General features: G+C 42.0%; 2 protein-coding genes across 2 annotated transcripts in view; one reads left to right on the top strand and one right to left on the bottom strand.

Moving 5' to 3' along the window:
* Ten-m (teneurin transmembrane protein Ten-m) overlaps positions 1-15,760 on the bottom strand; it is a 332,752-nt gene that overhangs the window by 175,816 nt on the left and 141,176 nt on the right. The window lies entirely within an intron of this gene.
* LOC6622441 (putative phosphatidate phosphatase) overlaps positions 1-15,760 on the top strand; it is a 62,692-nt gene that overhangs the window by 15,306 nt on the left and 31,626 nt on the right. The window contains exon 2 of the mRNA XM_032434428.2: positions 510-536. The gene's annotated coding sequence lies outside the window, so the exon portion shown is untranslated. The remainder of the gene's footprint in view (positions 1-509; positions 537-15,760) is intronic.

The raw sequence follows: 15,760 nt of genomic DNA, 5'->3' as shown, positions 1-15,760 counted from the left end.
CCTCACAAATAATAATATTAACAAAAATAATTAAGAAGGATGCAAATTAATAAATATAAAACTTAATAATTTTTGCCAAGCTTTAAAGCTCTTCTTTTCCCATATAAGTATATAAAAAGACTCTTTTCCTTTCTCTATATCGCTTTTCTCACTCTCTTTCTCTCTTCTCCCATTTGATCCTGGCACAAAATAAACTTGTTTAAATGCAAACATAATGCAATAAATTTTATTTCCTTTGTCAGCAGTTTACACAATTTGTTTGTGAATTATTGTTGTTGGCATTTTCTACCGACAAAGTAAGTACGGCTTGTAAATTAAATTGAATTTATTGTACTCGCAGTCGCAGTCTGTAAATTTTCTGATATGCTCTGGACGCACTTTTAAATGGTTTAAAACATGTATTATAATTAAATTTTGTATAGTGGCAATATGCAATAAACTGACTCGAATATAAGTACAAGTGAAACCCTATAAAATTAAATCATCAAATTTAATTTTCTTATTTTCAGCAAATACACGAGTGTTTACTGCTGCTGGTGAGTCAACAAATTTCTCTTTTTTATAGCCCGAAGCCATTGAAAATGTGTAAAAAGGGTTTATGCAAATGAACATAAAAGGCAGAAGGAAGCATTTCAGACCGCATAAAGTATATATCTTCTTGATCAACAGTCGAGTCGATCTAGCTATGCCCACCTGTCCTCTAAACTTTGACCATAGATCCTTCAAGTTGCCAAGCAATCCATAAGAATTGATACCGATATCCTCTTATCTTTTTATCTATTATCTCTTTAATTACAAATGAAATATGTTTTGTTTTATGTATACAACCTCCTAGCCTGAGCTGTATTTGGTGTTGGTAGCAGCAGACTAGGGTATCCCCTGGTCAGGCATTCCCCACCAGAGACCTCTTATAACCAAATCGTGTGTCATTGCAATACAAGCTGCGAAATCTTTTCGAATATGTTCATTAAATCATGCCGCCAGCAGTTCAACATTTATAGTCTGCATCGCGTTTCATAAAAGTAACAATTTATGCAAAATAGTTTTCACAATCGATTCAGACTTATAATGACTAATTTGGCGGTAACATTTCAAAGAATTGTTGTCATAAAAAAAAGAACTGTAAAAAAGTACACAAAAAAATGTACCGAAAAAATATAAATGCGAATGACGCGTGACTAAGCAATAAAAAATTACACAAATAAAGAAATTTTCCAATTTTTTCAATTGAATTAAATGAACAACAAAGAAAAACCAGAGTCAAAGCCAAAGAAAGCCGCACGCATTCGAAATGTTAATGCGATTCTAATAAATTGTCAAAAGAGTTAAGCTAAACACATACAGAACGGAGGAGCGCCACGAAAAGTGTCAAGAAATGAATGAGAATTTCAGAGAGAGAAATGTCATAAGCACCAAAAAAAAAAAAACGACAGACCTAAATGAATTTCAAATGCATGCAACGCACAATTGACAGCCATTGAGCAAAACAACGAGCATGGTAATGTAATAAGACACTCCCAGGAACACAAAGGTTTTGGGCTATGGAGGATGGGGGATCTGTGTCGGGGCCCTTCGACCACCGAGCAACCCATGAGTCTGACATATCGCCTGGTTTTTATCAACAGGCGGAGAGTGAAATGCATTAAGCACAACTGTAAATTCGATTTAGAGGTCGCAAGGCCCCCATCCTTCGTCCCTCATACGGGTCTCGGTGCCCTGGTCTAATTACTCGGTCCACTCTTTCCTTGAACATTACTTTTGCTATCTAGTTTCAATTTTAGTCTTTGACTTGGCCTCGGGCTGGTGCAGGTTTAAAATTCGTTCTTGTCTTCGTCTTGAGAGTGAAAACTGGAGTTTATTTGATTTCGTGTGGCTAACTCCAGGTTAACAAAGTTGCCAATCAGCTTATCTTATTTTAAGTGATATAAATATGATAGATTTAGCAAATCATATGCGAATTATGCGTATAAATATTTACTTTTCAATCAGCTGTCATGGCTTAAAAGTAGAAGAAAGGCGGCACATAAAACGTTGACTTTCAAGCATGGAACACATTTTTCAGTTGTTCAATTCACATATCTGTCAAGTGGTCACATCAAGTCGAATGGAGCAGTCAAGCAGCATCCCATGCTCCATATGAATTCGTTTTCAGCACAATCTTAAAACCATGAAAAGCAAACAAGACTTTAGGCTGGGCTAATTTTGGAACATTTCAAGTGTCAGTCCAAAGAAATCAATCAACAATTGACAACAGTTGACGAGACAAAACCATGAATAAAAGACAACAACAAGAATGAGAACCATCATAACAAAATGCGGGGGTCGTCACAATGTGCATTAGCATTTAGGGCAACTGCAAGGGCATGTTGGAAACCCAAAGAAAACATTATGCCCAGATAATGTTAATGTTAATGTACAAAATTGTTGAGTAGATGACGCGGCGACAAACATAAACTAATTTTGGAAGCGCCCCGGATCTGGTTAGAGAGAAAACATGTCCCCGGTTCGGGCAGCATCGTTAATCATAATTGAGGGGCCGAAAGGGTTTTTTTTTTTTTCTCGATAAGACTAATTGAAAAGGAAATGCAATGTGGAAGCGAAGCAAGGCAACCGCAACGGTGACGTCTTTTCCAAACGATTATTGATGGAGCGGCTGCACTTTGGAGACTTTGGAAACTCGAAATAGTGCAGAGGCTCTTCAGTTTTCCACGATAAGTGCAGCTGACTGAAATATGCATTGATAAGCGCAAGCGAGGCCAATGGGGGCGGCAGCTCGGGGCGTAGCCTACAAATGGCAGCTGGCAAACCATGCAGCGATTTTCCGATTTTCAATTTTCCACACAATTTAAAATGCATTTGATATGCCAGTGGATGCCAGGCGTTGGTGGGGGTAAAGTGATTCGATTTCTTTTATTGCCACCACTTAAATTGTTAATTGCAGTCGTGTGTTTAGCGGGCGGAGGGGAAGCACATATTAAATTTCCAAAACGTAAATTAATTTGTTTCGAGAACAGTAAAACAAACCAATTGGACTTAAGGTATGGCAGGCTGGCGATATGAATACAGTGAAACCTTGCTGACACTCCTGTTAGATGGACACCTCTCTTTAGCGGACATCATATCACTTTCCTTTTCTTGGACATATCTCTCTTAATTGTACGACAATTGTACGACGATGGTTGTCCGTCCAAGAGAGTTCTCACTGTATTTAGGTGTAAGTAGAACGGAAGTAATTGTAGTTTCTTAAAGCAGCCCGCATTTTGATGCAACATAAAAGTGGGGCACGAGGGAACGAGTGCTTATGGAAGATTGTGTGAAAAGAGAGGGGAAGTGAGGTAGATAGAGAGAGTGAGCGACAGAGAGAGTGAAATGCAAAGAAGCAGGCGTGAGTGAGCACAGGATCTGGATTTGAATTTGGTATTTTTATACACAATTTCCTGTTTCATATTCTAATTCAAGGATAGGTATAGCAGGATTTAGGTCTACACATATTGACGGACATTACACAAAACCGATATGCTCCTTTCACTTTATGAGCGAGCATTTAAAGCGCTGCCCACCCGCTGTCACGCAGCGGCGGGAGAACAGGGCGAGCTCTGTCGATTGTTTGCTGTAAGGATAAGGCAGGAGGTTCGTTCGCACAACATATGTGCACTGCGAATACTTCGGTTCGGGTAGGGGCTCGGGCAGCTTAGGATTGCGGGCCCAATGAGGGTTTGTGGCATGGGGCAACAACAATGCAGCAGCGTTTCAAGTGCGCCGGGAAATAACACACAGGAAACTCGTATGCAAAAAGTGCACTTGAAAAACTGCTCTTTAGCCGGTTTGAGGTTATGTTTATGTGGCACATAAATAGAAGTATTTTTAAGCACACATTTGGGAACTGCGTCCTGTCAGCCACATATTTACACAACTGCAATAATATTTGTGTCGCCAGGCAACATTTTTACTTGACGACGGCCAAAAGACCAAGACGCTTGGCAAGATGCGCCTCACTCTTGCTTCTGAACTGGCGAACTATTGAAAAATTTGTATGAGCTGCGAGCTTCTTCTACTTTTCTTTTTCCTTTTTTTTTTTTAGTTGTTTTCAATTTCTTTTTTTTTTTGTCAGGCACCGCAGCGAAAGTGATTTATGACGGAGAGAAATGCGGCGAGACTTTGTCGCCGTTGTCTCAGTTGTTGTCTTTGTCTGCCTGCCCAGCTACCCAGCTACTTAGCGGCGACTTTGCAACTCCAACGCCAGCTCCCAGTGGTGCATTTGAGACTTGGCTCCTGATCCGTGTGTTGTTTGTGCCAAATGTGCAATAAATTAGTGTTTTGATTTTGTGCATTGCCGGCGAAGTTGGCGCCGTCGAGCTCTCTCCGAACCCTTCAGATGTATGTGCTAAACTTTTATCGTTTGCTGAGTTTTTAAGTTGCATTTCTTATTTATAGACAGAGCGACAAACTTTAGCTAGAGAAAGTGTGTGAGAGAGAGAGAGAGAGAGAGAGGGAGAACGAGAGGCAGCGAGAGAGAGGGAGAGTCTGGGAACAAAGCCGCCGTCCAAGCGCGTTGCCATGCGATGGCATACGGAATCGCTTATTAAAGATCTTACAAGTACGTGGTTCGGGTGCGGGATCCCGGAAAACTCCGTAATAAACACTTGAAATTACGAGTTTCATTCTGTCGCCGGGTTTGTTATGCTTCGTTTAAGTATTTTTCAAACATCATGGGAGTGCGGCTAGCTAACAGGCGTATCGATGTGAGGATCACACACACAAATCGTTAGGGATTTGAAAAACTCTCGCAAGAAGTCCGAACGTTGAACTTACCACTTGAGTGCAAGGCAAAGGTTGTAACTTACCTGAAAGAAGAAGAATGAATATTTTCAGTACATTTAGTAACTAAATTACATAATGTAATAACAATTCCTTAAATTAAATAACATTGCAAATATACGACAGATGCTCGATATATTCTTATGCTAGTCAAAACGTCCTTCATTATTCTAATAAATGTTAAGCATAAATATTGCATTAGGAAATATGAATAGCTTGGGTTGTTATCAAAAGTTGTTTCTTAAACAGTTTTAATTATAAATGAAGGGTCTTAAACTAACGCCAGCTACTTTAAGCGACTATCAAACGGGGCTGCCTTTATTGACCAGCAATGAGGTTGAGTGGCATATTGAGTTATTTGGGTCATATGGATTTTAATGCATTTCTCTCCGGAACGAATTGAAGAAAGCATGGATGTGACAATGCGCTGCACAGTCAGCCAACCTCTGGCAACCTCAGAGTGATCCTCAATTCTTTCTCTCCCCTCCTCTATCTCTCTCTCTCTCTCTCTCTGTCTGTCTCTCTCTAGCTCTCTTTTGCTCTGAGCTGCACACGACTGCGCATATTTAATTGCTCATTGCGCGTGATTCGCAGCTGGGTCGTGGCAAAGGGTGGACGAGGAGTCTCAACACTCGAGATGTTTGACTACATTACTTTGACAGTTGGCACAAATTGCCAACAGCCGCTTAGTTGGCAGTAGTTGGCAACTTTCTTTCCATCAATTGGAATTCTCGTAGTGCGCCTGCGCAGCATCCTCTTGTGCAGCGCCAGTAGCATTGTGTCAGTCTCTGTTTGTCGCCTACGCGGGGCATGCCTCATTTGCATTAGGCTGGCGTCATGCAACATTTGTGTTTTTGCCAGTCGTTTATGTCTGTCGTCGATCGCCTGCTGCCGCTCATGATGCTGCCGCTGCTGCTGCATGTTGTCGTTGTCATAAGCTGCAGCAGCTGTCAGTTTTCGTTAGTCGATTGTCGCTTCCGTGCAGAAGACTTTCGGCTTGTAGCACTGTCACCTCGCCGTGGCCCAGGAGAAGGCACATACACACGTTATGCACTAGTTGCACCATGTCATTTGCATAGCATGGGGCTACTTTCTCGTATTGTTTGGCCGTTTGCCGAGTGAAGCTTGGCATATTAATGCCCTGACGGTCAGAGTTCAGTTTTCACGTATAGTTGGGGCACGGATGGAGGGGCAGGTTTCAAGACGAAATACGATAAAAATCATAATTGTTGCGTAAATATTTGGTCAGCTATAATTGCTTTAACAAAAATATTGTATTATATCTCTGCACGCAGAGTCGGGCGCTGTAAAACAATCATTTACATAATTTTCTTACAAATCACGCACACGAAACGCGCGCGATGGATCAACAAGGGTCTCCACAGTTCGGTTCGGTTCAGCTCAACGCGTCTAGTTGACCAAAACAAAGGCAAATCCAGTTATTGATTTAACCACAACACTGCTAGACTGCGTCTTTTATGCCACATCATTGTGCAACATTATTTCAAATCATCAACAGAGAACTTTTGTTTAGTTTACCTTTATTTTATATATATTTTTCTCTGTTTCTCTTTTGGCATATCATCGCTGAAATCAGCTGAAAATGCATTTATGGAATCCCGCGGTCATCAGCTGCGAGATGATCTCCGAAATGGGGCAACAGCATCATTAAAACTCCAGACGTGGAGCTGTGTATGTAAATTAGGCTTTGAGATTAGATTGAAGTCGAGACGAGTTCAGATGCAATACTCGAGATGTCAATTGATAGATAGTTCGTATGGGTATTGTATGTTCCCAAGTCTGAAAGAATGATTCAGTCTTGTCGCCTTTCTGTATATGGCTGTCTATGTAACTCTCGTTCCCATTGTAATCTCAAGCATTAACTGTTATAGCCGGCCCATTCACATTACCCTATCTAATACAAATCCCAACAGTCATTGCCCATTAACATAACTTCATACGGGACGACGTCCTCTCATCGTCGTCCAACTCAAACGGCAGTCAACAAGTTCTAATAGGCACACACTCATCGCTCGCCTCCTACACGTAGCCAGCTCACCTGGCCCAATCTCATCGCAGCCCGTCCACGGCCCACGCACATACCCTTCCACTGAATGCCCCGGCATTGCCTTTGCCCACGAGCTGGGAGTGTGCATATTGCATTTATGCAATACGTGCCTTGTTATTGTTCTGTCTGGCTGCTTTCTGGGCTCAGGCTCTAGCTCCAGTCCAGTTCAGTTCAGTCCATCTACAGCTCCAGCTCCAGCTCCAGCAACAGCAACAGCCACACACCCACTGTCCGGTGGGCAGTGGTGCGCGCTTGCATATAATTTATATGCATTTGACAGTTTTGACTGATTTATCGATGCAGGAGCATGGCATACATAATGCGTGCAGCCATAAGCCGACAACTTTTCCAGTTAAATCAGGAATAGTCATGCACACACATGCATATATGCAAACACACACATATGCATCCGCGGATACGTTAATTTTGCATAGTGCTTACGTTGTTGCATATACTTTTTCGCAGATCTCAAATCAAGGTCTGGAACGCAGTTCTTGTTGTGAATCAATTTGCGGTGTTTAATTTAAGCATTTGCTTTTCATATAATATGAGAAATATTTATTGTTCTGTGGCTGTATAAATATATACTAGCAGGCATTACCCGGCTTTGCTCGGGGCGAGATTTTGTCTTCATATAGGATACATTTATTTTAATCCGATCGAAAAATGGATATATACCAACAAGAATTATATGCTGCAAATAGACTAATATAGACTGAAATATTTACTTAAGCTTCCATTCGGGATAAAACTAAGCTCTAACTGAGCTCGACACAATAGTTATTTTAATGAAGATTTACATACTAACTCAATCAGCCATCACTTCACGTGGAACGTGTTAAGTGCCAATTGGAAAACAATCCAATAGACCCCCAATTGGAATCTCCGTATGCAGCGGCCCATGCGTTAGTTTATAATGCAGTCCCCGAACTCGGCTCCAATCCTGTCGATGGGTGAGCGACCATCGCACAAATCAAGCTACAGTCAATGGGAAAAACAATGCCAAAAGAAAGTGAGTCGTGGGTCTGTAACATGAGGAGCAGACCGGGACGAGGGACGGCATGACTTGGCTGGCAAGTTGGACAGTGGCCCACACGAAAGCGTGTTTAAACAAATTTGATTATATGCACACATCTAACGTTGGCTGTAGATACATTTTTGTATCTGCTTCTCAGCGCGTCATTGTTTTTCCACTTCCACAACCATTTCCATTTTCACTATAGTGGACTTTGTTGCTGTCGTTGGCTTTTGCCCTGTTTTGAAACGAGTCGCTTTACCGCAGTAATAAACAATCAAAACAAATACAAAGGCGACGTTTTATTGAGCACGGTTGGTTGGACTGGTTGGCTGCTTGGGCATCCTATCCGCCCGCCTCCATGGACAGGGCATGACTGGGCGGCGACTCACTACGTGGGTGCGTGCGCCGGGGGCGAGTCGACTGGCTCTATTTATGGCGTCTGCTGAAACTTAGCAGCCAAAAGCCAAAACACATTTCGTTGTCCTAATGGCAAAAAGCCAAATATTAAAAAAAAATACCTAACGAAAAGAAACTTTGCGTGCATTTTTATTGAATTTCGATAATGAGAAATGAATGCAAACTGGCGACAGAGACGACAGCGACTGCGAGTCATAATTCACGGCAACAGCAGCAATAGCAGTAACAGCAACACGAGCTCCAACAACAAGAACAGAAACCGCAGTAGTAGTACTGACTGCCATATTGCAAAAGTTTTTCAAGTTCATATTCCTCGTTGCGGGTGCGTAAAATGATTTACCTGCTGCTTGGCTGTCGAAACTTTTTGGTTTGCAAAGTTCAGCTCTTAATCTCATTATACGGTGACTTTTGTTTTCGGACGTGTTCTCTACAGATCCATAGCCCCGAGACTCAGTGTAGGTGTTTGCGATTTTTGAGCACTGCGCAGTTGTCGCGCTCAAAACTTGAGACCATAAACTTGTCTTGGCAGCCTGGCCGCAATCCAATTGCCAACATCCTGCCAAATGCTGGGCAACCGAAATGTCTGCGTTATTCATTAGCCTCTAGAAACTGAGATTCAAAATGAATTCTTTGAGATTTTCAGAACGTAACACAATGAATTGAACGTTTAAGTTGGGTTGAGTTGGATCTTCGTCAAAACTTGACGCCTTGGCTAATGCGATTACTGAGCAATTCTGTTGCTTTATTAAATAATTTTAAATATGTAAAGGGCACTTAAAATCTATCTGAGTACTAATCAAATCTTTGGCTTGCAATAATTCTCATTAACAGTTCGTGTTTGTTGGCAAATATCCCCATTGACCGTTAGTTTAACACATAACTTTCATTTTTTGATGCCTAGTTGGATTGATTATTTAACCACTTCCTGCTTACACATTTAAAATAAAAAAGGCAATCTTTCCCCAGTTTAAGCCCTTTCAGATTACACAACTTCTCGCCTTTATAATGCAGCTTTATACATTTTTTCCCAGTGATTGGTATTAAAAACTTATTAAGAAACTCGCTGTGAGATACCCTCTTAATAAGAGATCAAAAATATGAAAATGTAAACTTGATATTCTAATAGAAGAGAGTAAGCATTTTAGATGAAAGTCAGTTTTTCTTTTTAATTATACAAGTTTTTGTTTTAAAAGAAGCTATGAGAAAAATAAATTAATACTTATTTGAAGAAATACCAGGGGCAACAAATTATTTACATTACGTAAAAGAGTCTGTGCAGCTTGATGTACCCTTTGTACTTGTAATACAGGGTATCAAGACCGCTTTTCGAAAATTAACATACACATCAGTGCAAAGAAAAGCTGTCATCATTTCCGAAATGTTCAGCGATCCAACAACTATGCCACAACCTTAGCTCCAAGCTTTGTCCAAGCAAATCCCTCAATTGACGCCCAAAGTGTTAAGGTCTTAGACCTCCACGTAATAGTTGAGAATAGGTGGTTCAAAGCGCCAACCAATGTCAGTTCATTATGGACACTTTGATGTCATTTGTGGACATTTGATGGGCTTTCGAGGCAGTTAAGACGCAGCGCTGGCTGTTGAATACACATAAAAACGATCATTTCGCTTGAATGCAGTCAGCGCAACTTTATTATTGGAATTAAGAAAACATTCAACGAAACCCAATGAAAATATTACAAAAGAGGCTTTTGTTCGATTTGTCTACTTGTTGCGTCTAATAAGCTATAAAATGATGGCCAGTTTGAATTGGTTTTTGTCGTTGAATGTAAATATTTGGATGTAGTTTTTTTGATTTCGGCTGTTAAGTGGAAAAGTCGTAAATTGAAGCTCTTTTGATGTGGTTATGATTGCCGTTTTTGTGGTAAGTGTCAAGGCAGTGAGTCATCCGATACCGACTTAAAGACCTAACTCAGCTATTTGCGTTCAAACAGGTAATTAAGAGCAAAGGTATTATGTTCTATGCTCAATATTCAAAGCCAGAGCAGAAGAAACATGCGCCTATACCTGTACCATATTCTTAAAGAAGTCGGTAACTTAAATTGTTTTCATGCATTTTCTCTTGTGCTCCATATGCAAACATTGTAAACTGCAAGCAGTCTCATACCAAATGGAGAAACAGCACACGGATGTACGAATACAAATGCCCCTGCCAGCCCACATGTGCCACATGCCATGATTGTCTTCGGTTGCACCAAGTGGCTGAGCACATACAAAAGCAACCGAGAGCTGGGGAGCTGGAGAGGCTGCGGAAACCTCAACTGCAAACTCAAATTCAGGCTAAACCGCCTGCTGCTGCTGTGCAGTGCAGCACTTCACTTTGATTTATCAATAAAAGGCAAAGTTTATTTATGAATTTCCGATTTCAATTCAACGGCCCAGACGGAGGCCACAAAGATACAGATACACTTGAGGAGGACTCCACCACCCATTCGACTTAAATTGTATGAATTACTTCGACAAGATACAAAGCAACATTCAGCTTCCCGAATCGGGTTCCTTGCTCTCTGGCACAGAGAAACCACCGCATTGTGCTCTGGCTTGCCTACACTCTGGTCACTGCGCAATTGCAACCAGACGAAGAGGGGCGGGAGCTGTCGAGGGCGTATATATCTCTGTAACAGGTGGTATCATGGTAGCTTCACTCGTGATACCAATGCCCCGTGGCTGGCTGCCCACTCCACAGCCATTGCCTGCACTTGCCAATCGTCGGGGGCATCTTCATTCTTTTTTTTTCTTCTTTCCTTTGCACGACTTGTGCGGCGTCAATAATCATGATCAATAAATTCAGGCTGCTGATATTCGAACTCCAATTTTTGTGGTTTGCCTTTGGTTCTCTGCTCGACTCGTGATCGTTTTGACCGCCGGCTCAGTGCTATGGGAAGATTTCGCAGCACATCAAAAATATTTCTCTCTCTCTCTCTCTCTCTCTTTTGCTTTTCTCCTGCTGATGCCTGATGTCTGATGTCCGTTGTCGTGTTGAGGCGACATTAGTTTTTATTTCACTGGCACTCACAGAAGTTCATTTTGATTCGATTTGTTCTTTGCAGCCTTTTCAATTTACTTTCTGGCCAAGTTCGTGTTTGGCATTTGTTTTTTGCCTTCGACGGTTATGAACTATTTAATAAATCTACAACATCGTCCAAGGGTGTGAATTGGGTCGCAACGAGTTTTGAAAGAAATTCAAAGTGAGGGATTCCGCCAAAACAAATTCACATTTGTGAAAATACTTAAGGAAGCACAGCGCCCTGAGAAAAAGCTTTTGACTATTACTTTCCCAGAAGAGAGCTGCAAGTGCCGTTATAAAGTACAGGAAATCGTATATGAAAATTGGAGAAAAGGCCGCAGGTAACAGGCTATTTATAAACGCACAGCGATCACACACACACACAAGCACTCTGGAGACGGAGATGTGACTGGAGTCGAGTCAAGTCGGATCGGTCTGCGCCCGTTCACCTTCAGCAAAAATGCCATTAAATGCAAGGTGGCAGCAGGGGCAGAAGTGGACAACCACATGAGGAAGCAGCGTGTCGCTGAAGTATTGCACCGCTGTCCGAGAGCAGAAGTAGAAGTTGAAGTAGAAGAAGAAGTAGACAAGGTTAAGCTATAAAGAATTCATTGTCTGCAGTTCAAAGATCGCAAATTGAAAAATTTATATACAAGATGGGCAGACAAACGGGAGATACATAGAAAACAGCAAACCGAGTGGGAAGTGCCTGAGAATATTATTAATAAATTAAAGGCCGCAGATAGAGTCAAAAGACCAGCCACAAGTTTACACAAGTAACCCGAAACAGGCGCAGGGGGCAATCGCGGCAAGCGGAACTGCCAAGACGCACGATGCATGTTGCACTTGATGAGATCTTTATTGGCGGCGAATCTGCGCTTTGGTCATGCAACATGAAAAACATAAACCACATGCCTGAAATCAGCGTCTCGTCGTCGTTGTGGACGCTGCACTTGCCATCAAATGCGCTTAGCCCAACTTCTTTAGCCAGCCAGGCATTGGCCCAGGTGTGGGTTGCTTGAGTCTGAGCCGCTTCGGCGGAAGGTTTGAGGCTGCAGTTGATTGCTGGACGTGAACACGGACATGGACATGTGTGCTGGCCTATGATTAGATGGGCAAATGCGCAGCATGTAGGAAATGCATCATGGTTGAAGCCGACCAAAGGTCTAATGAACTTTTTAGAGAAAGATGAAAAGGTAAAGAACCCGCAATAAATGCGTTAAATTCACTAAATATGATCGCTTCAGTCTCTACTGAGCTAAATGTTATTTTCGTTCTTTTTGAATGCATCGATCAAATTCCCAATTCGCAATTTTTAGTTTGCCAAATAACTGCACGAGTTTGCGACAACTTAAAATGGCTCCCAAATACGCTGAGGCAATAAAAATTACATTTTTTGGCGAATGGAATCCCTAACATGGTTGCCAAAAGTCTAGACGACCGGCCCAGAGGACGCGGCCAGACAATAGCACAAACAATGCCAAACGCGCGTAGACAGTGGCTGCTGGGATGGTTCAGAAAATTAACTGGAATTGGTTTAGGTACCCGCAAATACACCTCTGAGACACGTCTCTCAGGTCTCGCTCCAGAAGTAGATATACAAAGCGTATTGTTATAAAAATGGAGGTGAAATCAAAACGAGGCGACCAAGGCGACCATTCCGCGACATGATTTAACATAAGTAAACCGGCTTAAGGAAACATTTAAAGATCACCAGCGACCCGATTCAGTTGGGTGGCGTGTCGAAGGACTCTGGACGGCGAACCGGCTATTAAATGTTGTCTGTCTTAACGAAATAAACTCGTGTCGCAATAATTTATATGAAAAGAGTAAAGACTAAAACAAAACTACAATAAGCGATGACAGAAATCGAAGCTCTGCGAGAAAAAAAAGATGGACCAAGTCGGGGCCAATCTCATAGTGCGAGCTGCGTGCCTGCATGCTTCGGATTGTCGAGCTAGAGGGGGGCACGGGGCATGTGGATGATACTGTTGGAGGCGTTGTCTTTCGATTTCGTTGATTCGTTGCGGATCGCGCTTGTTGTTGACTTAAATGGATTTCTGTTGTAGTTTTTCAGATGTCTACAAGTCGGGCTTATGTTAACAACGACAATCAATAGCTATTAAAAGCCGCGATATGTGTTATACATAACTCTGGAGGTAACTGCTAACTTGAGGTTATCGGGCCATAGATTTAACGCTCGCCGTCCGCCGTCATCGCGTGTGGCAATTGGTGCCGGCAGTGGAAGATCTGCCACAGCTCCCAGCAATGCAGCATTGCGATGGTTGAGCTATCCGCACACTTGCCCAGCTCTCCCCAATGCCAAAAGGCGCACAAATAAACAAACCGACAAATGATAATGAGACATTTTATATTACAGCGACAAGTTGGTGTGGGGCTGCGGTTCCCCGATTTCGGTATGAGTAATGAACCATCGTGAGCATTAAAAATAAAAACCAGAGCACCGCCAGTGCCATTGGCATTGACAAGCGCGAGCCACAGAGGGGCAGACGCAGACACAGATTGTGGTTTCAATATACCAGAGTACAAGTTAGGCATATAAATTTCCTTGTTTTTATAACGCTGCCCGGCATGTCTTTTGGCATTGTCTAAGAGACTGCCGTGATTTTGTGTTTTTTATTAACTCTTTATGGATTCGCAAGAGGATCTCATCGTCGACGCCGGCGATTAAAACAAGTTTACGACTTAATGAGCCACTCGCCGGCCGTTTGCCGGCGAGGCATGTGGGTGCCACATTGCCCACAGGCTTCAGCTCCAGCAGCATCTTCATCTGTGGCAGCACAGCGACAGCAACAGCTCCAGCTCCCAGCCCGAAACAATAAAACGATGATAATGATGATGTGGCGCATAGAGGTGACAAAATTGCTGTACTCACAACTGCCGGCAGCTCAGAACACTTGGCATTAAGGCCCACTCGTGCAAGCCCGGTGAAAGCCGAGACTAGAGATAAATGACAGCATCTTAGTAAAATAAAAATGTTTATGAGTGCCACGAGCATTAGAGATTGGGCAGCGACTGGTGAGCGCTTTAATGTCTTTTGCAAGGCAATTAGCCAAAAGATTTCGACCAACATTTGCCCAGATTCAGCTGAAAGCAAAACAAGTACTTATGCCTAGTCAATAAAAAGATAAAACCATTGGGAGCCCAACCCGAAGATAAAACAGGTTATTTTTGTTGGATTAGTGGTAGGGGACTTATAGCTTACATTATATCATAAGGTCGGCTTCTATTATCGATAGTTGTGAGATGGTTCGGGCCATGGTTCGAGCCTTAGTTTGTCATACGGTTTCAAATTTAACCAAGCAAATTTATATATTATTTTTACTGAAGGACTGTCTGATTGACTAAAGTACTGACTGATTGCAGATACTTTAAAAAGTTACTTTAAAAGTTGGAGATATTTTGTCGAGGCTTCTAAGTTTATAAACTAGATTTTTGAAAACTTGTAGTACAAGTTTTTTTTTTTTTTTTTGTATTGTAATGTTTTATGAAGAGGAAGCACTATTCTGTTTGGCATTCAATTTAGGCTTCCCTTTTGACTTAAGGATATCGCATGCAGTTTTACTTAAGCATTATCGACGTGGGCGAGGTACACACAACAATCACAGACTGTGCCCATAACACAGCGACTGTTATTGTGTTGTGTTTCTTGTTGGTGTTGTTGTTGTTGCTGTTGCTGCTGCGAGTTGTTGCGGGATGTTGTAGTTGGTTACGCTTGGTGCAAGTTTAGTTGCTTCAATCAAGTCAACGAAAATTTTCTCAAACTCAATTTAAATCAAATGCTTGGCGTCGCAAACACTCGCACACTAACAAACACACACACACACTGACACACACACACACATGGGAGCATAAAAGGCTTTCGAAAAGATGCCATGTTGGCTGTTTTTGGCTCTTCTGGCTGTTTCGTTTCGGTTGTTTCTTGGCTGTGCAGCCGCAGCAGTTTTCACTGTCTTTGAAGACTTTGATTGTCAATTTGCGATTGTCTCGAAATTGAAGCGAGCGACAGCAACAACTGCAACAACAACAGCAACAACAGGAAAGACATTGGCAACATCAGCCGACAATTCGTTGGTTCTGGTTCTCTGTCTGTGAGTTCTGTCAGTTGGCTCGTCTATTTTTAAGTCGCTTTTATTTTACCATTGAACGATTGTTGTGTGGTTTGGTAATTGCTGCAAGGGCGAACGCCCGAAATGCCCAACTTTAAAATTGGTAACGCACATCAGCCAGCCAGCTTGATAGAAACATTGAGAGAGGGAAGCGGATCCCATGTGTCTGTGGCAGAACCAGAAGCGGAAACAAATTTGCGAGAGTTACGACTTGAGGCCGGAGTTAAGGATATATATATATATATATATATATATATAAGAAAAAAAACGGGTTACAGTTCTCG

The sequence above is a fragment of the Drosophila virilis genome, chromosome 3, assembly GCF_030788295.1.
Source record: "Drosophila virilis strain 15010-1051.87 chromosome 3, Dvir_AGI_RSII-ME, whole genome shotgun sequence".
NCBI lineage: Eukaryota > Metazoa > Arthropoda > Insecta > Diptera > Drosophilidae > Drosophila > Drosophila virilis.
Note: the sequence above shows the minus strand (reverse complement) of the source record. Positions and strands in the feature narration are given on the sequence as shown.